Source organism: Cygnus olor, chromosome 8, assembly GCF_009769625.2.
Source record: "Cygnus olor isolate bCygOlo1 chromosome 8, bCygOlo1.pri.v2, whole genome shotgun sequence".
In the NCBI taxonomy this organism is placed as follows: domain Eukaryota; kingdom Metazoa; phylum Chordata; class Aves; order Anseriformes; family Anatidae; genus Cygnus; species Cygnus olor.
In genome coordinates this window covers 20327623-20353411 of record NC_049176.1, presented here as the reverse complement: position 1 = coordinate 20353411, position 25789 = coordinate 20327623, and the positions used below count along the sequence as shown (strand labels likewise).

General features: G+C 36.6%; 1 long non-coding RNA gene across 2 annotated transcripts in view; it reads left to right on the top strand.

Annotated features, from left to right (window-relative positions):
* Positions 1-3556: 3556 nt before the first annotated feature.
* Positions 3557-25789, top strand: part of LOC121074028 — a 44278-nt gene continuing 22045 nt past the window's right edge. Inside the window, exons 1-5 of one of the 2 annotated variants that reach the window (XR_005822059.1) lie at positions 3557-9127; positions 11221-11351; positions 13172-13238; positions 13671-13885; positions 25610-25677. This is a non-coding gene — a long non-coding RNA (uncharacterized LOC121074028). The remainder of the gene's footprint in view (positions 9128-11220; positions 11352-13171; positions 13239-13670; positions 13886-25609; positions 25678-25789) is intronic. The other variant, XR_005822060.1, reaches the window with a different exon arrangement.

Below are 25789 nucleotides of genomic sequence, written 5' to 3'. Positions count from 1 at the left end.
ATATAATTTCACTGAGTAACATACAAAGAGCAAATAAAATAATTATTTATAATATAAATAATTAATGTGACACAGAGGTGTGGACGGGCTGACTCACTACAGTTAGCAGGAAGAGCATTTATAAATGGAGTGGTATAAATGGAGGGATATAATATTTCATTTTATAGGTATATAAGGCCCTCTTCCCCTCTATTCAATGGGACTTTTGTCAGTGGGTTTCTTATTTTTTAGCTGAGGCTTGGAAATTTTTGTTCATTACTTCAGTTTAAAATTATTTTTGTTGTTGTCGTTTTTGTCATGTCTCTCCCCCATCAGTACTGCAATGGTGGAACCACCTCTGATTTTTTTCCTGCAAGAGCAGAGCATACCCACAAATTATAATTTGATATGCTTCTGAGTTATATTTTTTCCCAATTATATTTTGTTTTCTTCTATTCCCTTGATTTATTGATATGATATAAAGTTTTCAGAACTGAAAGCAAAAATTCATATCTGGATACCTGGTAGCCTTTACTGAGAAAAGCAAATGAGCCATTTACCTTCCCAAGAACACCAACTTCTTTCTTAGCTTCCCCTTGCATAATCAGTGAAAAGATCAAAACTTTGCAGGTGGCAGAACTTTCTCAAGGCTTATTTTTTTCACTGTAAATAGTTAATGCAACAGTATTTAATTGCTTCCTCTAAGCTTTTAAAAGTGAAAAGTAAAATGGATCTCCAAGTGATGGATGGAGACAGGGTCTAATGTGCTTTTTCAAGTGACAAACGTGTTGCTGCTTCATCCTCACTCTGGCTCTGCTTTATGCAGCTGTCTTTGGTCAGCTGGGCTGTTCTCAGCTAGAAGCACTAAACCAACAAATGACTGATATTGACACCCTTTTTTCTTCACCTGGCTTTGTCTTTAAAAGCTACACAGGTTGAGATGTTGGAGGTACAAAGCATTGTTCAAGGCACAACTACACTTGACCACTTGAAAAAGAAGGGAAGGAAATTCAAAACAAAGGAGAGTGGCTTCTGTTTGAACACAGGGCCATTTAGTCTGCCAAAGAGTACTTAAACTTGCCTGGTACTTCAGACCTGTCATGCTTCTGACAAAAAAGAAGGGAAGTAATCCACAGACACAGGGCAAAGACGAAACTAATGATGATGTTTCTGTGCACTGAATCCTGTTGGGAATACAGCACTTATACATCTCATGGTACCTCTTCCAGACACCCACATGGTATCTCTTCAAGAAACATACTGGAATAAATCATCGTAAGTAAGACTATAGTCCAGCAGACTTCAGCTTTCATGTTTCAAGTATGCAGATTTTGATTCATCAATGAATTTGGCAAACACATCCATTTTTGTTTGTAGGTTATGATCAATAGACAATGATCAGCAGGAAGATGGAAATATGATCTGTAGTTAAACAGAGTCTGAAGGTCTGTGTTATGTCTATAATATATGTGCAAGGTCAGGCTTACATTTTTTTTTTTAATTGTCTAATTTAATTTTGAGTTGCCTACTTTACTTGTCTAAATTCCTTCTTATTTAAATGAGTGAAATTTGTAGGTCTGTCCCTTGCTGTTTAATATTTCTGCTTTCTTCTGCTAATGTTCCTGTTGTAAAATGACATATTTCTTCTTGAAGTACAATAAAGATTATTTCATGAAATATTTGAAGGTCTTAGAGTAAAGTCATGAGTTAATATCTTGGAAAAAATACGTATAATACACAATATTGAGGAACTTCTGACAGGAGAACTATCCATCCTGTACTGTGCTTGAGGTCTGAGAAAGAATGCTATTGCATGGTTAAAGCTTGTATCAAAAGCTATATTAGGCAATCCTAAATCTGGAATTTCTTAACTTTTGAGAGTTTGGTTTTGTAACGTCAATAATGTTGTTTTTTCTCCATGTGTAACTCATCTACTGTTGTCACTGAACCTGGAAGACAATTGTGGTACCACAAAGGCTTATCCTGAGTGAAGCTTAGGGTTATTTTCAATAAACCTAAATGAATTAATGAAGAACTAAGTTACAATAACATGTCATAGAGTGCTTGTGTCTATATTGTCCTCTTCCACATTTATACTTCCCTTGTGTTTGCTGTCTTTCTTCCAATGCTGTTTGCTAGTTTCGGTCTTGATGTTTCTCTTAACAAACTTGTTTTGAAGTTTAAATGCAAATTAAGTCTGAATTCTTAGTTGGATAAATTATAATGGGTCTGTTTTTAAGCTCAGGCCTACATGAATATCCATAGACAACCTGCATGATATCTTAAACTTCAGACCCTGTTGTGGCCTAGTTTCGAACAAAATGCTCAGCTTCTACCTTGCCTGAATTGTTTGGTAGCTGAGCTAGTAATGTCATACTTGGAAATATGAGAAGGGGAAGCGGGTTAAGGCAAGGAATGGGTTTAATCTGTGTCATGCAGGATTGTTTCCAGAGCCAAAATATATTCAACACACCACTTTGATTGAGTTGCTTTTGAAAGAAAGTGGCCTCATTAAGACTGTACCCCATAATTTCTTCACAGTTATGTTACTCTACACTTCTGTAACGAACGGTTTTCTTACTTTATGTACAAAATTATTCATATTTCATTACTCATGTTTCTGAAATACCATAAGGTGGTGTGTTAGTAAGAATTGTTTGATTCTTCTTCATTAAAATACACTGAGAGAGAGATTTTTCTTAAACTGCCTACAGTTAAAAAAAACAACAACCCAAACCAAAACTCCTAGTCTGCAATGGTAGTCTTATGAGAAAATGACTTGGGAAGATTTATGAACACTCTCTAGCATTCTTGGTCCAGAAAAACCAGTTTCACCATGTCTGTTTAGGCTGTTCTTTCTCTAATACCCCAGACATTTTTGTCCCACTATTTTGGAAACTTCCGATTCTGAAAAGTTCCATTTTATCTGTTGTTTTTCATTAATTACAGGCAGCTTTTTTATTTTGACTTGAAAGTCTACATAGTACCACCATGTGATTTGTATCTATCTCTTTTTCTTTTCCACTCCCTCACAAACCATGAAAGGGAAGTCCAGGGACAAGTTAAATTGACTAAAATGAGTGGGAGTCTTTCCATTTGCTTTAAAGGATTTGGACTGTACCACTGTAGTACAAATGATGAAGCTAATTTTGTGCATATGCACTTAAATTTGGCTACATCCTTTCGAGGAAGAACAATGACTCATTTTAGCTGTGTAACTAATTAGGTGTCTACCGCTGTAACTGAATACTTCTAGTAGTGTGCTAAATGAAATTGCTAAACTGTTGCATAGGTTTTTTTTGTATTTTTTTTTCTCCTGCCATCCTCTTGGGGATAATATATAAATATATATAATAACATATATAAATGTAACATTTGCTGAGTATTTTTTAGAGGATGTGGACTGGAGATGGGCACTTTGCACTGGAGCAAGGAATGATGGCGTTTGTGGCAACTTTCTGTTCCAGTTATGGACTGGCCTTAGGAAAGGGCCATTTCTCTCTAAGTAATATCTTAAAATGAGGAACTGGAGTAACTGTTTTCAAACATCTTTCCAAAGATGTTCAGTAATCTCTTAGTTCCGCTGTCTTGGGAAACTAAGTGCCTGGAATACAAGAGCTGAGGTCTAATTTTTTTCTCTATTTCCTATGACAAATGAGTGAGGAGTGTGAGGGCTAGGTTGCTATTGCTTGAGTTGTTCAGGAGACCAGCTGCAGTGTCCTGTCCTAGCTAAGGTTTGCTAACAGTGATTGCTGTATGCCCAAGTAAATTGCATTGTTTTAATCCACTTAGGTTATGACTAAGGGACTTAATACTTAGGCATGGTCATAATTCACAAAGATGGGATAGTTATGTTAGTCCTGCCAAAAGGGTGAATTCAGTTGAGAAAGGCAAAAATAAGAGTACAGATGCTATTGCAGCTGGACGCAATGTATAAATTTAATATACAGAGCTAATACATTCAAAGGGAACAGACAGTCTCTTTTCACAGAATTCCTTTTGCAGATCTCAGTTTCATTTTGCAGCCCATTTCCATCTCCAATTACAAATGTAGCTCTGGACTGTGATTTTATCTCAGCCTAAACTTAACTCCAGGCTGATCTCTAGGTCAGGGACCACACTGTGCTGAGAGACTAAATACTGCTCAGAGGAAATATTAGCATCATCCCTTAGTTTGCTTTGAGTTGTACTTTCTAACCCACATACATACCCTTTTGCTGTTAACGCTGACCTTGGGCTCATTCATAGGCAAGTCATAGTGACTCCAGCTCTTTCCCAGGTCTCCTCCCCAACACACACACACACAAAAACCTGCACATTTGCTGGTTCTCTAAAAAATCTGTAAAACTAGAACTGAAATATAGCAAAGATATGACCTATTGTCTAGGTGGATAGAAGGTACCTATAATAACTACTGACACATTTCTGTTACTTTAATGCATACCTTAAAATTGTTTTTGAAAGCCAAGGTAAGTCATGGAGAGATGAGAAAAATGGGCTAAAATGTAATTTAGAAAAAGGTGGGCTAGACCACAGCAAGCTGCTTTCTTTCCTTTATAAGATGTTCTTTCTTGGTATAAAAGAAAATGTGTTAGGTCCGATACGTATTTCAGTAAATCATGATACCAAAATGATCTGATTAGTTGAAGAAAGAGGATGTAGTGATTATTTACAAGAATCTGAAGCCAAATGAAAGGAGACTAGCCTTACCCAGTGTTTTTGTTAACAACCTTAAAAAGAAGAAATAGGTAAGTGAAATTTATTGCTGATACAAAATTGTGAGGTCTTAGTAGTATCAGAGAGTACCAGAATATTATGAAAGAAGAACTGGATGACCTTTAGCATAGAGTTAATAAAGACAAGAAGAAATCCAACAGAGCAAAGCAAAAAGTTTGTGTACTTTGTTGTTCTGTATAAAGTAGGAATAACTGGATGCACTCACACGAGAGGAAAAGGAAAACTTTACTATTCCTCACTCACAAAATGACTCAATCGAGAATGTAGTACAGCCATGAAAAAGCAAAAGTCTTTCTTGGAAGTATTAAGGGTGGTATTACTGGTGAAGGTAAGGAAATATGCAAGTTGCTGTACATGTCAGTTAAGACATCACCCATCATCATATCTGCAGCTTTTAGAATTATTGCTTAAGCAAGATTTATTCAAACCGGGACTGGATTACAGGAAAAGAGAATATTTGGTGAGTTATACTAAAAGACTTCAAGTTTTTTAAATAGCAACTTTCAGAACAGTTTCTGCTCCAGGATGGGAGACCAGCTGAAACAAAATAAAAAGTTTGGGCAGAAACAGTTAGCTGAAACGTCTTCCTGTGTGCAGGGATGGGGGAAGGCAAATAATGAACAGCCAGACTTCAACTGAGGTTCCAGAGCAGGAATATGGGGCACCATCTGTGAAGACAGGGTTTAAATTTATGAATGGCATTATGCTGTGTTATAATTATGTGTAAATTATACCTGTTTATGTTAGGTGCTATAGAGTCTCTGTTTCTGGGTTGAACAGAATGCAAAGAACAGTACAGACATAACTTCATTATGAATTAGAAGTAAAATGTGTTTTGGGTTATGGAAAGAGATTTTTACAAGAATGATTTCCAATGAGCTTGTGTTTGAGGAACAGGATGACATTTCTAGCTCTGCCAATTATATCCTGTTTGATAATCTATACCGTGCTTATTTCTCTGTCGATTAGGAATAACAACATAAAATGAGAGTAAATTAATTCTCATTTTAAAATGCTTTTATATATCAAGAAAATTCCTATAAAAATAGGTATGGCAATTAATTTGGGAGGGGAGGAGGGATTTCTTCTGTCTGTCGTGTCTTTGCAGTTTATTGACTAATCTGTGTTTTTAATCTCATTCTGAAATACACCCTGTATTTTAACAGTTTATTGCAAACATGTTTATTCTATCTCATGGTCACAGTCTCTTGCTCTCTAAAAGCAATGGAAATTTTACTGACATTTTACTAAGGAACCTGATGTAGGGGGTGGCATCACTGCCTATGGAAGGGGGGTTGGAACTAGATGATCTTTGAGGTCCCTTCCAACCCAGGCCATTCTATGATTCTATGATCATTAGGTTGTATTTCTCCTGTTCATATGTATGGAAGTTCGATAGACAATTTTGTCCAGGTCAAAAACTTTGGGGAGCTTAATGCAGTGAGCTTGGGATGGTTGATGTGGCTATTGAAAGCCTAGAGATAAAGTTTTGCTTTGCACAGCATGCCAGCTAACAGTTGCAACTCAGGTCAGACATCAGCTCTAACTGTTATATGGAAATCATGTCCGTATGGTGAAGGAATCAGGTAGTTTGTACTCACAACTAAATGTGCTGTACTATATGTAATGGCAAATCTGTTACTAGAGAAGGTATGGATGCATCATTATTAAGGCATTAAAACCATAGCAACAAAACACCACATTATTAGTATTGATGGAGGTGAATTGTCAGTTCACGTCATTTGTTATGCTTTGCTGCTGGTAAAGGTGTTTGAGTACTGCATGCTCTATAGCTTAGTGACCTGGAGAGACATGGATTTTCACACAGTGTCTCCAGTTTACTTCATAGGTAGCAGAAAGAAATGGCCTGAGGATTTTCCTAGCATCTGTCATTTAAGGAAAAAAATGACTCCTCTGAGCTCCGTCCCTTCTTCACCTGCTCTCTTGACTCACAAAGTGCCATCTCTACACTGACAGAAGAAAAGCCCTGTGAAAAGAAAATACCAAAATGCAAATTCTTACATTCTGCCCTTGTGGAGTGTTCACTGTTATGCTTCCTCCCAAGGTTTTGGGTTTTGTGCCTTAGTCTGGAGGAAAAGAGAACTGGTATAATGTTTAGTGAGCAAAGTGAGCTTTGGTGAGGTTTTTCAACAGACAGTCTACCGACTGTCCAGTGTATTTCTGGGACACAGTGAGAGCAAGGGATTGGGGCTAAATGGATTGTGGAAGATGACCTCATGATATTTAAGAGAGTCTGAGTTTTGCTAGATGATTTATATAAGAGAAGTTGCTTTATTTTATTTATTTATTTGGTTAGTTATTTGTTTTTTCCCCCATAGCTATGTTTATAGAAACGTGGGCTGGAATTCGAAGACTTTGTTTAAAAAAAAAAAAAAAAAAGAAAAAAGACCTAATTCACGTTAATAAGACATTACCGCAAATCTGCTGTAAAGTGGACATTTATCAGCAATGTGAATGAAAAGTCCTATCAACTGCATCTGAAGAGGTACAGATAATCCTAGTGGATACAGTGCAACGTTGCAAGGTTATAACATGCAGCTAAATAAATGATAGTAAAACTAGACTGAATTTGTTTAAAAGACTGTCTTGTTTTCCAAATATGATTTTAAAGGCCATTTTGTTTGTCTTTCACAAAACCTTCTATTTGTCTTTGGAAGGCTGACTCTGGACACAATAAGCAGAGATTGTAAGCAGAGATTCTTATATAATTAGTGAAAAATCTTCCATTAACATGAAAGGTACCAAGTTGTTTCATGAGGTGTTTCTAATATTTTCAGAAGAAATATTTCTGCTCTGGATGAAGGCAAGAATGGCAACTGCACCTGTGGTGGATGACCTGCTTTTCAGATAAAATCATTTTCAGATTAAAACTGAGGGCACAGCTACTATGCATGCAGATAAGGACTAGATTATTCCCAGAAGGCTCCTTCTTTTGCTCCTAATTTCAAGAGGAAAATGTCATCAACACTATTCACTACTATAGATATGAGAAAAACTGAGAAAGGACAAATCCTCCAGATGATGAAGAGGTGTAGGATTGAAAGAGAAAATTAGTGCAGAGAGCAGATCATAATTCTTTTGATAGGCAGGGGAAAATGGCTGTTTTTGCTCAATGCTATCCTATCCTAATATTATTTTTTAGCTGATTTAAACATTTAATGACCACAATGTCTTGCACTCTGAGACCTCAAAAATACTTCTGTTTTCTTTCCCCAGTTCAAAGCATGTGGTTTTCAAAGTATTATAAATATGCTAAAAGATTCATCAGCCCATTTTCTACCTCTATAATGGCTTTGTCTATATGTAATGAAGTGAAAAAAGTTATTTATGGAATCAAGAAAAAGTGAAAAAAAGTTTGAGGATGATGATTTTTGCTAATTTAATTCTAACTTGCTCTTTGAATCTTTCCTCCTTTCGTTTTCATGTAATAGCAGTTTATTTACTATAGCAGTATATTACTGCAATAGTAGATATCTAAGTGTTTTCTTCTAACCTAAAAAAAAAAACAACACCAACAACAAAACAAACAAAAAAACACATTCAAAGGAAGTAGAAAATTCAAGGTGTGCTCCTGCTACTTTTTGGGCAACACACTAGAGGTGTTTGCTCCACTTGTGCTTGCTATTTGCGTTAGATGAGAGAACTGTCTGATCGACATCTACCTGCAGGTTCCAGAGTGTTGCATTTCACTTCTGCTGAGAGAAAAACGCCTCCTGCACTATCTGAGGTATTCTCTGTTATGACTCCTTTAGTTGTGTTTTAGAGTGTTGCCATTGCATTTGGCAAAAACAGGCTCAAGAAGTTTATTTTGACACTGAATTTTCTGATGTTTTTGATTTCATATCCTCAGAAACTCCCAAGTTCCTTGTGGTTTTGTGGGTTGTTTTCATTTATGACAATGCTGTTGTGCTCATCAGAGACAACTTTTCATTCTTCCTAGAGCTCCAAGCATTTCAATTTTTACCAGAACATGTGTTCTGCTGCACAAAGCTGATCAATAGCTACCTTGTGAATAAAAATATAAGCCAACTTTGTGAACATTTCTCATAAAGTTCAACTTGGTTACAATTGTTGGGATGTTTTAAACCACTGTTTATATGCACTACAAATACCTTTATAATTAGAATCCAATTATGAAAATGGATACAGTAGTAATGGACATACCACTTAAAATAATAAAAAATAAAAAGGCAAGAAAAAGAAAATAGTTTTTTCTTTCAGGCTGCTTAAGTTTCAACTGGGAGTTTATCCAAGAGGAACCGTGAAACATCTGGCAAGCTGAGTTGAGTACCCATGGTTCTGAAATCTGAAACATCCATCTGAACCGAGGATGTCAAAACAGCGGAGGAGTACTGGCATTACTTTGTGGCTGCCTTACCATGATCTCATGGTGCGTTAATTCTCTCTTCTCATACTGGAAAGGGCACTGTTGCAATGACTGAGAGCAGATTACTATGACTCTAAGTGTGGAAACAATCTGGGGAGATCCTCGTGTGGGGTTGATAGAGCTCTACCATGACGATAATGTCAGGATAACATGGGTCACATAATTAAGCACTAATGGAACCAGTGAGGTAGGGAAGGCTAAATCTATCCAGTGCTAAGTACAACTTCCTCCCTGTGTTATATAGGAAAATAATGGTTTTGCAAGATGAAAATTAACAGCACTTAATGATTTTCTCAGTAAATAGGCTGGAGGATCCTGGATGAGTCACAGTTGTCCAGCTGCATCACTGAAATATGCAAAAATTCTCTACTGTTCTCAGCTATTCCACTATCTACTTTTTTTTTTTCTTATTTCAAGAGCGATGTGAAGAATTCTTATAAGTCTTTTTTGTTTGTTTGTTTGTTTTTTGTTTCCTACATACACTCCCTGTGGAAGAGATCATGTAGATATAGCATGTCCTTTCTTCTCTAGTAAGGTCACCTTTTAGCGAGCTTTTTTAGAAAGCTGTTTTCTTTCATTATATAATTTTTGATATGTACCATTCTCCCCCTTTCCTCATCCTTACATAGTCTTCAGAATTAAATCTGGTATGTCTGTGCTGTCTCACAGGATGTCCAGTATTCAGCTGACTCTTACGTCTGTGACTAGCCTATGGTAGTATTTAAGGAAGCAATACTGAGATTTCCAAGGTGGGGGTGATGATGGTGTTGAGAGTCCTGCTTTATTCTTCCTTTGTAGTATTTGATGCAGTAGATGTCAACTGAGTTAGATGACAGGCAATGATAAATAATGTTGAAAATATTTTTATGAAAAGCATATCCCCTAAATGTATTCAATGACAACAATATTCCTGATTGTTTGTGCTATATTTGGTTATTTATCTTTCTTTTTTTTTTTTCCAAAAAAGAAATACCTCCCCCCCAAAAAAACAACAACAACAACAAAAAAAAAAACCACAAAAACCTCTAAATATGAATGGAGTCTATTGCTGGGATACTTAGAATGGCATTTTTTTAGTGGTGCTGTCCTGGAAGTTGCATAGATTCAGGGTTTTATGGGAGCAAGCTGCTTATTAAGATTGTTACATTTTATACTTTGAAATTATATTTTGCTGAACTGAATCATCTGTGCTTGCATTATCATTTTAAAGGAAGACCCTGAATGCATTTACACTTTCTTTTCATGGTGTTAGCAATAAAATAGATGCTGGACAACATCATTGAGAAGGGCTGATAAAAGCTTAGGCGTGAGGTTGAGTTGGACTTCATTGCAGCATGTAAAGTTGAAAGAGAACATTTCTAAACAGGAAGATTTGGCTGCATCTAGACAAGCTGGCCAATGCTCTTTGCTAGCTTTATAATCTTAAGTTGTTAATATGAAACATTCTATTTGGCATAGAAAAAAACTATTTTATGGCTATACATAAAGCAAAATTAACTTTTTAAAAGCAAATTAACTTTTTTTTTTTAATTAAATTAGACTACTACAGGATGAAAGACCCAGTGAATCATTTAATTGTTGCACAAAACAAAACAGGTCGCCATGTAGCCTACAGAAAAATTGTCTCTAATGCAGTCTTTTAGTCAAAGTAAGCAGCATATTGAAGAAGTTACCACATTACTTCATGTAATTGGCATACAATGTTATTTTAGTGTATACAGGATGGTGGTCATCGTAGTAGAAATCAGTAAGATGCCACAATAGAAGTGTTGTAATGAAGGCTTGAGGGAGACAAAATTACAAATTGAGTCATTTAGTTTTTTTCTCTCTTTCCTCTCAGGAAATGTAATCTGTAAATTTATGTGCATCTATTGTTTTATAACTGGCCCTTCCCCCATGTCAGCGAGGGATGTTATCAGTTACAGGTATTGCAGGCCAACCTTTTAGCAACAGCAGGTAATCCTGGCATGTTTTATTTATGTTCCATGATTTTAGAATGAAAATGTGTAAGTTTTCATACCTTGAAGAAACAATAAATTTTCATACAAAATGCATATGTTAATAAGTTGAATGATATTTAGCAATTTCCTGTCTAGGACACTGGACACTTCAACTGGAATAAGGAATGCTAACATATATTTCCTGTGCTGAGGTGTGCTGTATTTGTGAGGCAGAAACTGAGTTCTGACTAAAAGGAGAGAGGAATGATCTCAGCAAAAGAATGAAGGTGATTACTCAATCTGAATAAAATATAATCAAAAATGATGTGGTTAGAAGAGAGAGTCTGAGACTGTCAAGGGTATTTTCTTTCACTGAATTATACCATGTACTAGAGAGAAGAAGGTTTCTTCAGAATAAAAGTACATCGTATTTGCAGTTTTCAGTGAAAAACTGATTAAAAGGAAGAAATTCTAGCCATTTTCTGATTGTTTTACCTCAAACTGTTTCTTCCTTTCAAATTAGTTTCCTCTTTTTAACAAGAAAGAGTCATTCCATTTATGCAAAGAATGACTCTGCAAATGATTCTGTATTTTTTTGCTCTTATTTGCTTAAGAGCATGAACAGTCCCACTAACTTCCAAAGGGCAGTCATGTCAAATTAAGTATGCCTTTTTTAGAATGAGACGCAGTTATGAATTTGTACCATGGTTCTGATCTGCATGACTGAATATAAATAGTTTGCACAGAATCTGTGCTAAAGAGTAAACACAAATTATACCTAAAACACAGGACAATTCTAGAAAGGTTTTAAGAATAAACTTCTACTTGTTTTTATTTAAATCAGCAGGGTAATGGTATATGCCAACACATGTATTTGATTTGGGTAAATTTTCCATTCTGGACCACCTCATACTCTTTCTTAAGTGCCAAGAGTTAGTGATCTCATATTATGGCTTTCCAAATGGTGTTAATTATGGACTTTTTTCTGCCAGGTGCTCTGCTCCTATTGCTTTCAGTTGTGGCTGAGGGCACACTGCATTCTCTGGGATACAACCCTATTGTTTATGAGTTGAAGTTAGCATTGCCAAGGGGAATACATTAGAAAATAAACAGCACTGAGGTTTACTTTGAGGATTCACTGAATTAGCTGAGCTGTTTTTTTTTCTTTTTTTTTTCTTTTTTTTTTTTCCTTTGGAGTATTGAAGTTTACATCTGGAAAATATCAGTGTGATATATAAATACTGTCTGACTACTAATTTCATGTAACAGTCTTTATATACAACTTGTGGGAAATCAGTTTTATGTTAAAGGAATAAGGAACTTAAGTCAGTAGGAGACTTTAGAGGTCTCTGGAGCAGTCACTAACTCTGTTTTCCTTCTTGTAACATGACCTGAGCTTTGTTTAAAAACTCAGTGTTATGGCCAATTAATTATTGTGTAGTTTCCTGATAAAGCCTCAAATAGGCTAATCCTTGGGTATAATACTGCGCTTGGTTATTACTGACAGCTGAAAGCCACAGTACGTGCCTTTTACTTTCTTTTAAGAAAAAGCAGACCAGAAATGTGAAACACATTAGGTTGTTGATATTTTCATTAAGCTGTGTATGGGGTGTGGGAAGGAAGAAAGGGGTGGGTTTTCTGCTTCAAATTATTCAGCTAGATTACAATTTGTGGAAAGTGTAACCATAAGGGAAAACCTTTCTTCTTATCCTTAGGGGACCTGCTCTGCCTCTAGGGAACCAAGTCCCTTACAAGGCAGAGAGGGGCAGGAGAGAGGGGAGATAAAGGCTTTCTGATATTCACGCTGGGGTGTGCCAGCGTCCCGTGCTGAGGAAATTTCCTCCCTGTTCCGGGGGGCTGTGGATCAGTCATCAGGAGTTGGGAAAGTCCTCAGCAGAGCTGAGAGCTATGGTAAAGTCAGTGCTGCAGCTTCACGGGTGGATTATTCCTCTTCTTCTTCAGTGTCTCTGTAGGACAGAGATTTTTTATCTGTTCAGTGAGCATTGGAAGATAGATACAGCTCTTCTCTTTCAATAGTCATGGAAAAGTAACTTGTTATTTATTTATTAATTTATTTTTTAAAGCTAAAAGAATATTTGTATTTCAGAGGGAGAAGAAAACAAGACTCGTTCAATCATTAGGGGTTAGTGCTGCAAAGCTGCTCTGCAAAACAGGTATTTGGATTTCCATCTGATTTTGAGTGTGCCTGCCTCTGCAGTTGAGCAGCTTTAATTTCATTGGAGTGATGCTGTTAAACATGTTGTGGTGCTTTTTTCCTCAGTTAGTACAGAAAGAACAGTTTATAATTTAAAGGACTTTTCCTCTTCTGGTGTTCACATAAAACTATTTTTACTTAATTAGCTGACTATGAACAGAACATCATTTAATCTTCCAGGATTACAGCCTTTTAAATTTTATATATATATATATTTTTAACATTTATCTTTTTTTCCTTTTGCCCTGAACTGTGATTATGTCAAAGCTTACAGATTACATGGTCTTGAGGTGAAATTAAATTCTTTTGAGAACTTTGTAGAATAGTCTTTCAGGAAATGATGTTTCCTGTAGTAGCTTTACTTTATTTTGTACTGTTCTGTTTCTAGCAGAAATGGAATTGCAGAAGGACATTAGGAAGTACAAGACTGCTTGTGGTCCTCCTGTTTTGACTCAGATGTAGAACGACAAATCCTTGGACAACAGAGATAATTAAAGATCCAGTGATATTTCTGAAGAATAATGGTGCCAATCCTTCATCTTCATTGGTTAAATGCGGACATCCATGCAATGACCAAAGTGAAACTAATACTTTGTATGACAAAATGTAAGTTGTACTTCCAAAAACATGTCTATATGCTTACCTTTAGCTACCTCATACCTATCCGACAAGAATGTGCAAATTCATATGCTCATGCATAGCAGCTGTATGCTATTTTCTTGTGACTTGATTCAGAAGTTTGCAAAGAATGTTCTTCAGTGAACTTTGGTGTTTAAAATTCAAAGCTTCTTCACCCATTAACCTGTGGAGCCATGACTGGTGCTACAAAAAAGTTATTTCAATGTCCAGCCTTATTTAACCCTGTCACGTAGAGTAACACTGCTCTGCTGTTCAGTTTGGGCTGAACCTTGTCAACTGCAGTCCTTATTAATGTCTCGTTAGACCATCCCAATGGGGAAAAAGCATTTTATTTGTTGTAATGTTAGCTTAAGATGGTCTTTTTATGTCTTAATACAAAGTGCTTCTCTAAGGCAGTTTGTCTCATTTTTCCAAGTCATCATAATTTTTTACAGTTAAAAATCTTTTATACAAAGAACTGACTCAACTTCTTAGAGATCAACCTGTGATTAGGTGAGCATGCTAATTGCTTTGTAAAAATCCTAATAAAATATGAAAAGTAAGCTCATGTTAAATGCTTAGACCAAAACATAATTATGTATTGAAAATGTCAGAATGGCCATGCTGCAGAATTCTCACAAAGCACGAGGACAATTTGCAGATATATGAGTCATAATAATCTGACAAATGAGTATAAAATGAGTTCAGCTGAGCTAATAAAGATATCAGCAAATGGAGAACATTATAAAATTCAAAGCTTAACAACCAGTAAAATGAAAGAGTATTAGCAGTGGTTCTCAGTCGCTGCATTACCAGAACAGTTGCTGAACTGCAGAAGTAAGCTCAAGTACGCTTTGCACAACAAAGATGTTGCCAAAGAGGTGGCCAGCCTCAGCCAATACCTTTGAGCAAGGTAAATGATTTAAATTGCTGTGAAAAAAAGCTTTTTGTTTAATTATTTTATTCAGATCTTAGCGTGGTGTAAGGCCAGCTGCCCCCAAATTGGATTTTAGAATAATAGACTCATTTATGTTGGAAAAGACCCTTAAGATCATTAAGTCCAACCATGATCCTAGCACTACTAGTCCAGCAATAAGCCATGGCCATAAGCTCTATGTCCACATGGCTCTTAAATATTTCCAGGGATGGTGACTCCACCACCTCCCTGGGAAGCTTGTTCCAACACCTAACCACTCTGTCTGTGAATAAATTCTTCTTGATATTCAGTCTAAATCTTTCCAGGTGCAACTTGAGGCCATTTCCTTGCATCTTATCCTTTGTCACCTGAGAAAAGAGACCAACTACAACCTCCTTTCAGGTAGTTGTAAAGAGCGATGAGATCTCCTCTGAGCCTCCTTTTCCACAGACTAAACAACCCCAGTTCTCTCAGCCTCTCCATTGTGGCTTTGCTTCCTTAATCTTGAGGTCTGCCTTGGAAAGAAAATACATTGTTAAATCATAGAATATCCCGAGTTGGAAGAGACCCACAGGGATTGTCAAGTCCAACTCCTGGGTCCGCAAAGGACCACCCAAAAAATCAGACTGTGTGTCTGAGCATTGTCCAAAGACTTCTTGAACTCAAATAAAGGTAGACAAGTCATTCTTGAGACGTGGCTTTTTCAGAACAACCTCTGCATTTATTAAATTACTTTAAAGTCATAATTAAAATACATTCCAATACTCAGTTTAAAGTTAGCATGGAAAACTTCAATGAGCAAATGGGTTTCTATCTTTTATGACCTCAGCAATGTCAAAACTTTCCCGCTGTAAAACCTAGATGTTATCTACGGTGATAAATAAATAGTTCATCTGAGCGGTAAGGAAAGATTAATGTTGTTTGGGGAAGAGCAGCTTAGCCAAATTGTTGAGTAATTAAATGGGGCAACCCCTGGCTTCCTGGAATAAGGTGAGGTGATGCATTTTCTTAGCCACCATGTTGTAATCTGAGAAGCTCAGCATTGCTGGAATTTTAGTCCAAGAGTTACTGTCAGAGGGGCATAGCTGCTGTGGTTGGGTGGCCAAGTGAGGCCGGGGTTAGCTCCCAGCTGTAACTCTTGGTCCATGTTACAAGCACTGTGTAGGTTTGCACATGAAAGCTTTAAGGTGCAGTAAAGAATTTCTGGAAAGTTTTCCCCTAGAGCCTTTTAGTTTCAAATAGTGTTTTAAGATCATGATTCCACTTTGAGAAGAATGATAGTGTTTGTGGTATTTTGATTGAGAACGAGACCTGACCATAGCCTACTGGAAACCAGTCCCAAGCTAGAATGCATGTTGTCCTTGTGCAGTGCAACTTATATCTAAGCTCTACTGACAAAAAATAATAATTGATTTTTATAAATCATGGTTTACAAATCAGAAATTATGATCTAGTGTCAAATAGATAATCTTTTTACACTTCTGAACAAGGCTCATGTGCCACCTGAGTCTTCAGAGTACTGATTTGGAGAGAAGACTGTGCACAGATGCCTGCAGAGTTTTTATGCTGCCAAATGGAGATGGCTGTTTTTTGTCTGGGAAACGTTTAACTGAACTCTCCTACAGAGCCAGCTGGTGCTGGGGAATATCATACAAATTTTATAATCTCTTAGGGAGTATGGATGAGTCCTGAGAGAAGTTTGTCATGTTATAATGGGACTGAGGTGCAATCTAGGTGCCTGCTTTAGAACCCTGCAGATGTTTACATCTGCATCTTCTAATTTCATCCTTTCACAGGTTTATTGATCAGACAGGAGACATCAATCACTCTGTGCTAGATATATTTCTGGAGACCATAATTTCTGGATCTAGTTTGATTGATTAGCCACAGATAAAGCAGCGCCGTTTCTTCTCCAGGATATGAAACTCAATAGATAACATGTGGAGTAACTTCAGGGCATGGTTCCAAGGGACCTTGGCTGCATCAAATGCAGGACATTACTGATGTGTCCTGGAATTTGATTTAGGGCAGCTTCTGGGAGAATTTACCAAAGCTGATGTCTGACAGAAAACTGTGTCTGTGTAAAAGGAACATGTATCTTGCGTGCTGTTCTCCTTCAATCAGCAGCCTCCTCTGCCTTTGCCTGAACATCCTGTTCTTCTTGTCATCTTCGGTGTGTGACAGTCTCTGGTCTCTTAACAAGATTACTCTTTTCATGATCACTGCCTGCATGGAGCCCTGGTACAGTCATGACGGTTGTGCCTTGTTCTCAGCTACCAGGTGGCAGGAGAGAGAGGCATTCTGAAAGGAGAAGGATCTGACTGCATTGCTTTGTTTTCAAAAGGTCTAAGTCTTTGAGCCCCTGGTATCATCCGTTCCTAGGAATTCCTCTCCTCTGAATGGATTTTATTGCCCAGCCCATGTGTGGGGAGGCTTTCTGGAGGCTCTTTCTTTGAGATTGCTTTTCCTGGAACTCCTGACTACACAAGATGCTTGCTTCTGCATTTGGTTGTTTTGAATCCACCCTGATGGGCCTCATTCTTTCCGTGATTGTGTAAGGAGCTTTAACACCTAATTCAGGGGATGGTGTCCCAGTCTTATTTTATGTGCAAAGCATTTAAGCACACAATTAATTTTAACTGTGTCTTAAAGTGAGTACATACTTGATTCTTTGATGGATAAGGGCTCATGAAAGCACATATTAACTTGATTAGACTAGGCTTTGTCCCCTATCTCCTGTGTTTGTTTCCTGGGCTTGGGTGGCTGCCCTTTTGTTGCCTCTGCTCTCATGCTGAGGGACATTCTGTGTGCACATTGAGCTGTCCCCTGCCTTCCTAGGCCCGTGTAGCCACAGAAAGGCAGCCCAGGTATCAAAGGGGCTGACTGCAAAATGACAAGAGAGCCACAATACTGGGACAAGCAGCAAGATTTTGGAGTAGGTACAGCTGGTATCAGTGAGTGTTATTTTTTGTTTGTGAAATAATTGAGAGACTGGGAAACATGGACCTTGGCTGTATGGCTGAGTAAGGAAAAAACCATCAAGACTACGGTTTATACAAGTGAAGAAGATGCAATATTATTAGCATTATTTAAAATATTATCAGACTCCAGTTTCTGAAACTTAATAGATTCTCTAAAGGTGATATTGCATTTGTAAAGGACAGCAGCACCCTTGTTAGTCATAAAAATTGTGTGGAGAAAAGAAATTGAGTGATACGCTTATTACTGAGACAATTCATTGTATACTTCCGGCTGGATCAGGCCTGCAGCTGTGGTCTGTGTATTCTGGAAGTCTGAACTCAGACTCCTTAATTGAGGGGAAACACCTTTCTGAAACATTTTGGGCTTCTTTCCCAAAACAAAGCTGTTTTGTAAAGAAATGTATGTTGCCTGTTTTTTGACTGTATTCTACTTTTGCTGCTATGCAACTGATTGCTATAAGCTGTTGAGCCTGCAGTTGTTATCAATATTAAAAAATGTACTAAATTTTGCTTGTTTTCTTAGCTTGTCCCTCACTCTTCATATCTCTTCATCTCTGATAAATCTCCATATGGTATTACAAACAAATGTGACATAAATATTTCAGAGATCTGTATTAAATTTTAGGCTTCCTCCTAGACAGGTTTGTGGATCTACTTTGTAGCTCCTTCACCCTCAGTCTTGGGTTTCATCTGGGATTTAAGTCTCTTTAGCACAGCTCAGATGTGTGACCTTGGATCAGTTACAATGGAAAAATTGTTTAAGCTGTGGTTTCTTCACAGTGAAACAGATGAGGAATACTTGCCCAACATGCTATTGCAGGTCAGGAGGTGCTAGGTGGGAGACTAGATTGGGGCAATATCCACAGCGGTTTTATCTATCTCTATAAACAGATATTTGATGCTTTTTTTTTTAGCATTGACTACAGAAATATATTTTAATTGTAGATATACTTGCATAATTCATGTGTCTAGACAAAGCTATCAAATTTTATTTTATTTTAATTGGTATAAATACCTTTTATTCATTTATGGACTTAGGGGTTGATACAGCTTTACAACCATTTGTTAATAACTAGACTGAGAAGATGCCATTTGTCTCAGCTGGAGTGGATAGTCTGGATAGGTCCCCATTTAAAAATGGAATTCACATAGTATTTATTAAATCCTTGAAGAATTCAGTATTTCTTTCCACTGGTAGTTCTGAAAAGTGTCAGGAGAAAAATTCTTTATCCATCAAACTGCAGCTTTATGGAAAAGTTAAAGTATCAAAACGAGCTTGATTGTAATGTGGTCTAAATATTTTTTTTTGGTTGTTTTTAAATCATAGGCATTTTGATAAAATTAGAACCTTCTCTTTTCAAAAAAAAATAATGTGGAAATAGAAAAGAAATGAAAGCAAATTCTCAGCCATAGCAGTGGGGTTTTTTGATGCAGATTTAGAATGTCAAGATTGTCATGCTCTCAAAAATCAGATCTTTGCCTCATAAAATGATTGTGGGAATTATTGCCTTTTATTTCAAAATAGCGAGCCACTATCTAGAATGCTGTTCTTCGACCTGTTGCTAAAGCTCATTTTTTACTAAGTGCTAAAACAATTTTTATAGTTATCCAGTGCTTCCCCAAATCCCTAATCTTTCAAATATTTTGTACTTGTTTTACCTTAGGCATATGAGGAGCTGATTTTATTACCTTGAAGATGAGCGAGTTTGTAAACATTTTACAGTTTTTTTTTCCCATGGGGATCTTAATGGAAAAGTAGGAAAGTTTTCAACTGAAAAAAAAAAAAAGATTTATTAAAGCAGATGAAAAATCATTGTTTCATCACACTGAGCTGCTGTAAGACAATCATGTACCTGTCAGTTAATGACACAGCTTGAATGCTATTGGAAAATGTGTTGACCATTATAGTTCCAATTTTAATTAAGAACCTTGTTTTATCAGAAAAACACCCACTTATAGAATTGAAATGCATTTCTTCATCTTTGTATTATTTCACCTTGTTACAATTTTGTTTTAGTATCTTTGGTGGATGAGTTCTATAAAACAGTTTGAAATTATAGACGATGTGGAACTGAACAAGCACAGGCACTACATATCCAGCTCAGTTAATAGTCTGCCTGTCTGATGATCTTGTCTCTGACAGATCCCAGTAAAGTGCTGCACACTGGAAACTTCGTTCAAGGTATGCCTTGAAGACTTAGCAATGACTTTGACAACTTTTTATTCTCATTGACAGTGGCTGTTTTTGAAACTTTCACTTCATGTACCTTACTAAAGTATTGGTGTGCCTTACTATCTCTATATTTACAATGCCTTGCAGTGGTTACGTACGCAAGATAATTGATGTGTAAAATAGAGGTTGGAGATTTTTTTGAGATTAGTTTATGAGTAGCAGAAAGTCAGAGATGGATTGTCTGCATTACATATCCTAACAGCCTCATTTTACTCTTGCAGGATTTTCTCTTTTGTTTTTCCATTATCGAACATGTAAACATGAATCCTCAATTTTCATATCTGTGCTAGATGAAGAAGAGATGGTCCTCTTTCATTGGCTGAATTTACTGTTGGTTGCAGTCACTTAGTTTTGGATTTGCCCAGGTTTATGGCAGTGTTTCAGTCTCGGAGAAGACATATGGAGTGCTGAGCAACATATCAGAGAATTGGATTTTTCTTTGTTAGATTTATTGCGTATTCAATAGAAAATTAATGTCAAGCATCTAGAGTTCATTTTGTTAATTTTTCTGAAGAACAGGAATTTGGAACCTGCTGTCACAGCAACAAATTATTATACTGCTCTGTCTTTTTGCAGTATTAAGACCTTAGTTATTTTCTTGAAGGTTAAGCCATAAAAGAAAAAGAGACAAAATTATCTGTTAGTCATAAAGTAGGAATTCTACCATGGTCGTTGCTGAAGTGAGTGGATAAAGGGCAATATAATAGGAATTCTACCATGGCCATTGCTGGAGTGAACAGATAAAGAGCAATGTAAATAATGGTACTCTTGAGGATAGAATCTAAGTAACAGATTTAGTCATCACTGGCGTAGTACGCAGATCAAGAAAATAAAGGTAAAAGGATTGAGGTGAGTCCCACTTTCCTTAGTCTCATGAAGCCATGTATGGCAATTTTTTATGGTCTGTGCATCTTAAGAAATGGTAATTTCCAGCATGGAGACTGAAAGAAGCACAGCTGGTTAGTCTGGGGGTGTGATGGCCTAGTGGGGGAGAGGGTAAAAGTGGGGGGTGAATATGTAAATCCCTATAGTTAATTCCTTTCTGACATGGCTAAATAACGACCACTTTCTTCAGAATATGGATGGAAATTTTTGTTTTACTTCCACCTAGTAATGATTCCCATTCCAGTGATCTCAATACCACAAAAATAATCAATTTACTTTGGCAACTATTTCAGGACCAAATTTATATTAAGCTTTTGCTTCAAGGGAATGCTGTTGTCTCTCACTTCACCTTAACAACACTTGAATTCAGATCTGAGCCCTTATTTTAAAATACTATTTGACATGGGGAATAAGAGTTTTTTTGAGGCCTGTTTTTTCTCTATTCACAGTCTGCATAAGGACTTAGCAAAATCAAGGCCATAAAGACTAATTAAGTGAAGACGGAAGGATAAAAAAGTAATTTCAAGCTTTCAAAACAACTGTTTAAGTATATTGTCAGTACCTTGAATACACCAAATCATTTCTTCTTGCTTCCTTGATGAGCTTTTCAAAAATATGTTCTCAATTTGTTCCAATACTTCACGTTTTTCCCTAGAGACAGTTTCCACTGATTTAAGTGGAATTAAGAAACAATTTTGCTTCAGAGGAAAATATAGTTGCAGTTCTTTATTTCATTACTTTTAGTGATTGCAGTGGTTTGAAATCTCTTTCTTTTGTGCTTTTCCTGTGAAATTCATTGCTGCCTTCTTGCTCAAAGACTCTTGTTCCTTGCTCGCATAGGTTTTATGACAACATTGTTATTTTTATTCTTTAAGAGAGGTGCTATTTTAATCTGTCTTTACTGCTGTCTAAACTTTCAGTCTCTGGTAATAAATATATTCTGTCAATTTTCCACATACAGTCTGATATTTCACTTCAACCTGCTTCTGACGTAATTTAAGGATATTATTACATCATGCAAGATAAACTAGACATATAGGTGAAGTTCTCAACAGAGAAAAGGTAGCATAATCACTCAGGCTTTTTTTTTAAAATATCAGTTTTTCTTTAAAAATGTTTCCCTGAATAAAAAGATTATGCAGAATTACAACTAAATGAGTATGGACATTTTGCTTGAGTTACTGACTTGCTTTTTCTGAGTCTGCATAGTGCATCCTGCTGCTGCTGAAAAACTGCTTAAATACAGCATCAAACAGCTAACAAAAAATAACCCTAGATTTAGTTGTTTCTCTTGATTAAATGGAATTAGGCCAAGAGCTTCCCAGGAGAAAGTTCTAAGAAGTTTAGGCTTTCCATAAAGATGTGCTACTTTCTGGAATATGATTTGAGATATTTGGAGCAAAGAAGCATAAGCTATAGTCTAGAGTTTGAGGCACTGCCTGGTAGGGAGATCCGAGCACAGGTTACTCCCTCCTTCTAAACCTTTCCCCACTTTTCTCTAATTAAGTTTCTTTCTGAAACTCTCCATTGCTAATAAACCCATGTAACTAAATTATTACTATTTCTTGGATTATTAGATTACTGCCTTTTTCATTGTATGACAGTTTTTGTGAATAACAAGTATGTTGTGCATAGTCAAATTAGTGTGTTAATATCCTTGTGGCTATGGTTTTATTTTAGTAAACCATTTTTCTTGTAAAATGGCAATGTATTATTTTCATAATTAAAGTGTAATGATTTACTCTTAGAAACCGTGAAGAAAGTCAACTGAAATCTTGTAATGGCTTTTCATTATATTCTTAACATTTGTGTCTTACCTAGTTGCTTTATTCTGCTGTTAGCAAAGAATTGGGGTCAGAATATGGTTGTGCGTGTGGTGAAAAAGAAAAGATTCCAGCTTGGAGTTTGCATGATTTGCCAAGATCTCAAATGAAAAAGGTTTTAAATAAGAAAGAACTATGTAAAGAGGAATTGATGGAACAAGAGAAGAAACAGAAACAGGAGAAGATGAAGCTATAAAAGGAAATGATGACAAACCTTCCATAAAGGCTTTTTTTTTTTTTTTTTTTCCAGTGGCAGAAGCATCAAAGGTGTCAGGGAGGGGGAAATGCAGAGTTTCTAAAATTTCCATAAATAATGAGACATTTTGAAGAAGAAAAGAAGGGAGAGGACGCAATGCAAGGAGTGCCACAGAAATCATTATTGACATTAATGAACTTGATAGCAAAATGAAGTAGTAGGAAGCTATGAAAGACCACACAGCTTTTGTGGGGAATGCTTGAGACAAATGTTGGAGTATATTTTGACCATGGCTTCAAGAAGCCATTAAACAACATAAAAGATGAGTTACTGCAATATGCAATAATTTAAATATAAATCATAACCACCAAAAAAGGCTAAGCACTGTGTGAAGAAAAGGGAGGGACTGAGGAAGAAATGAGAATGGGTCTTAAGGAATTGCTTAGGAAACCTGGCATACAGTGTTTCCAATAGTCATGTAGGACATGTTCATTGAAATAATGGCAGGAATGATCCACTGACAACAGGAAATTGAAATTTGGAACTTCCTTGGCCTAAGAAGGAAAGCAGCTGGTTGAAAACTTTCCACAGAGTCTCCATTGCTTCTGTTCTTGGGCTGTCAGAATCCAGCTCTGTAAACATTTTTTTTTTTTTTTACAAGCTACAAGATATGGTCTATACTGAGGGATTTTCAGAAGAGGCAAACAACTTATATGAAATGCTGATGGCTGGTGAATTGTAGAATTATTCAATAAATTTTTTTTACAAAGACTTTGCAACATAAGGTAGTTTAATCTGTTGGAAACACAAAGATTTTGGTTGGAGAGTTTAAAGCTGTCTTCAGTGTCTAATACGTCATGAGAATACTATTTCTGTTTTAGGATGAACAGCTGTATCAAAATGCTTTTAATGAAACAGATGAATAGTTTACTATTTTTTTTAACGAACTCAAAAGTTAGATCAAAATTGTTAAAAGACCTTATAAACTTATAAAACATGGAAATAAATCTGGACCCAGTTCCAAGTTACTTATAGATTTGCTGTGCATGGATCTAAATTTTTTACAGCTCACTAAAGCTGCATGACAACTTACAATTTGATCATTTAATGAGCAGGTGAGGTTTTAGTGTGTTTAAGCTCTCTCAGCCTTACAGGTGATAGAACAGCTCCCATAGCATTGCTCCCTCCTGAAAAGGCTTGTTCATTGATTTCTGGTCGCCACTGTAATTGCACTGGCTTCATATTCTCCCACATATAGCACTAAGTTAGTGTACTCCTTTGTTCCACAGGTCTCAGTTGCATCCAAATCCCTCTAAACCAATAGCTACAGTCTCATTAAATTCAGTGAGCTGTTGATAAAACTTAGTATTTGTACTATTAAAACTTTAGTAACTTGATGATGCCTGGGCTAAAGAGCACAGCCACCTTTCAAGGATGTCAGCTGAGTTTACAGGGCTGGCATTAATTAAAAAAGATGTTTTCTTGTACAGGGCCGGACTGTGACTCATATAACGCATCTGCCCAGCAGATATGATAGAGGTCATACAAACCTGAATGGTATGGATAAAATACATAGGTAATGATAGTAAACTGTAGAGTTCAGTGCTATTGGGTTAAAGTAATTAATACTCTGTATGTCCAAAATTAGGTGTGATGATCAAAGGAACAATTTATTCTGTTAGATACTGTGTCAGAAACAGGATCTTGGGAACAGTTGTCTAATAGCCATTCACATGCTTTTAGCAGTAAGATTGAGCAGTAACACATTTTATTCTTATACAGCATGCATGCTATACAGCCACGGGCCCAGTCATACAGCTGATCATGTGGTAAATGAGAGTATTCTGAGTTTTTCCCCCTGTCTTTCAATTCACTTCCCCAAAAGTGGAGAAAATGCAGGGTGATTGTGATGGGCTAAAAGTAAGTTGCCACATGCCAGAATGCAAGGAAGCCAAGGAGGTGCTGTGAGTCAGACAGATCTCTGAGTCACAGTGCCTCCCCGGCTGGTTACTGGGATCATGCTGAAGTTCATGACCTTATGTGAGCATTATTTTTCTGCAACTCATTGATCCAATAATTGCAGAAGTTAATATTATTTGGCATTCTCTTGGTGTTGGTTTTATAGGGTTTCTTTTCTGAACACAACTTTTTGGGGCAAAGTTGGGCACTTGGTTATATGGCATGAATTTTTAGGCATCAAAAGGAGATGTTTATCTAAAAATACTGAAAGAAATATTTGTGTTTTCAAACAGATACTCCTGAGAACATTTTAAAGGTGAATACTCCCATACTCCCCTTCTGACAGCGGACATGAACCTAGTGTGTAAGTGAGATGTAACCTGATTTATACCTAGACAGGCAATTTGCCCAGAGATTAAAATAATCAACTGGAAAGGTGAGGAAAGAATAAGAAATGCTGGGTGATATTGCTAGAAAGCTGAATTATAACATCGCATGTTGCTTTGTGGACAGTGTTTTCCGCTGCTGAATTCACTCCACAGTTTATATGTAGCTCCATTATTGCTAATAAAACTAGATGTTGATGTAAGGGACCATTCCAGAAACCAGTGCAGTGCCCCTAACAATGCCTATACTTGTATCTGTTTATCTGTTAATAGACTTCATGGAATATGTATTAGTCTAGTGATTACAATGCCATCATTTTCCTTCTGTTACAGAAGGTGGTGGCATCTGTGCAAAGCAAGTGTCTCTGTTATCATCCTTCTCCCAAATCCGTTATAAAGAGGTAAAACTACACCTGTTCCTTTTCCAGAATATCATTTGCATGTGGAAGCTGAATTTACTACTAAAAAGACTTGTTAATAGGACCAAAATGGGATGTCTTTACCTTTTTTTTT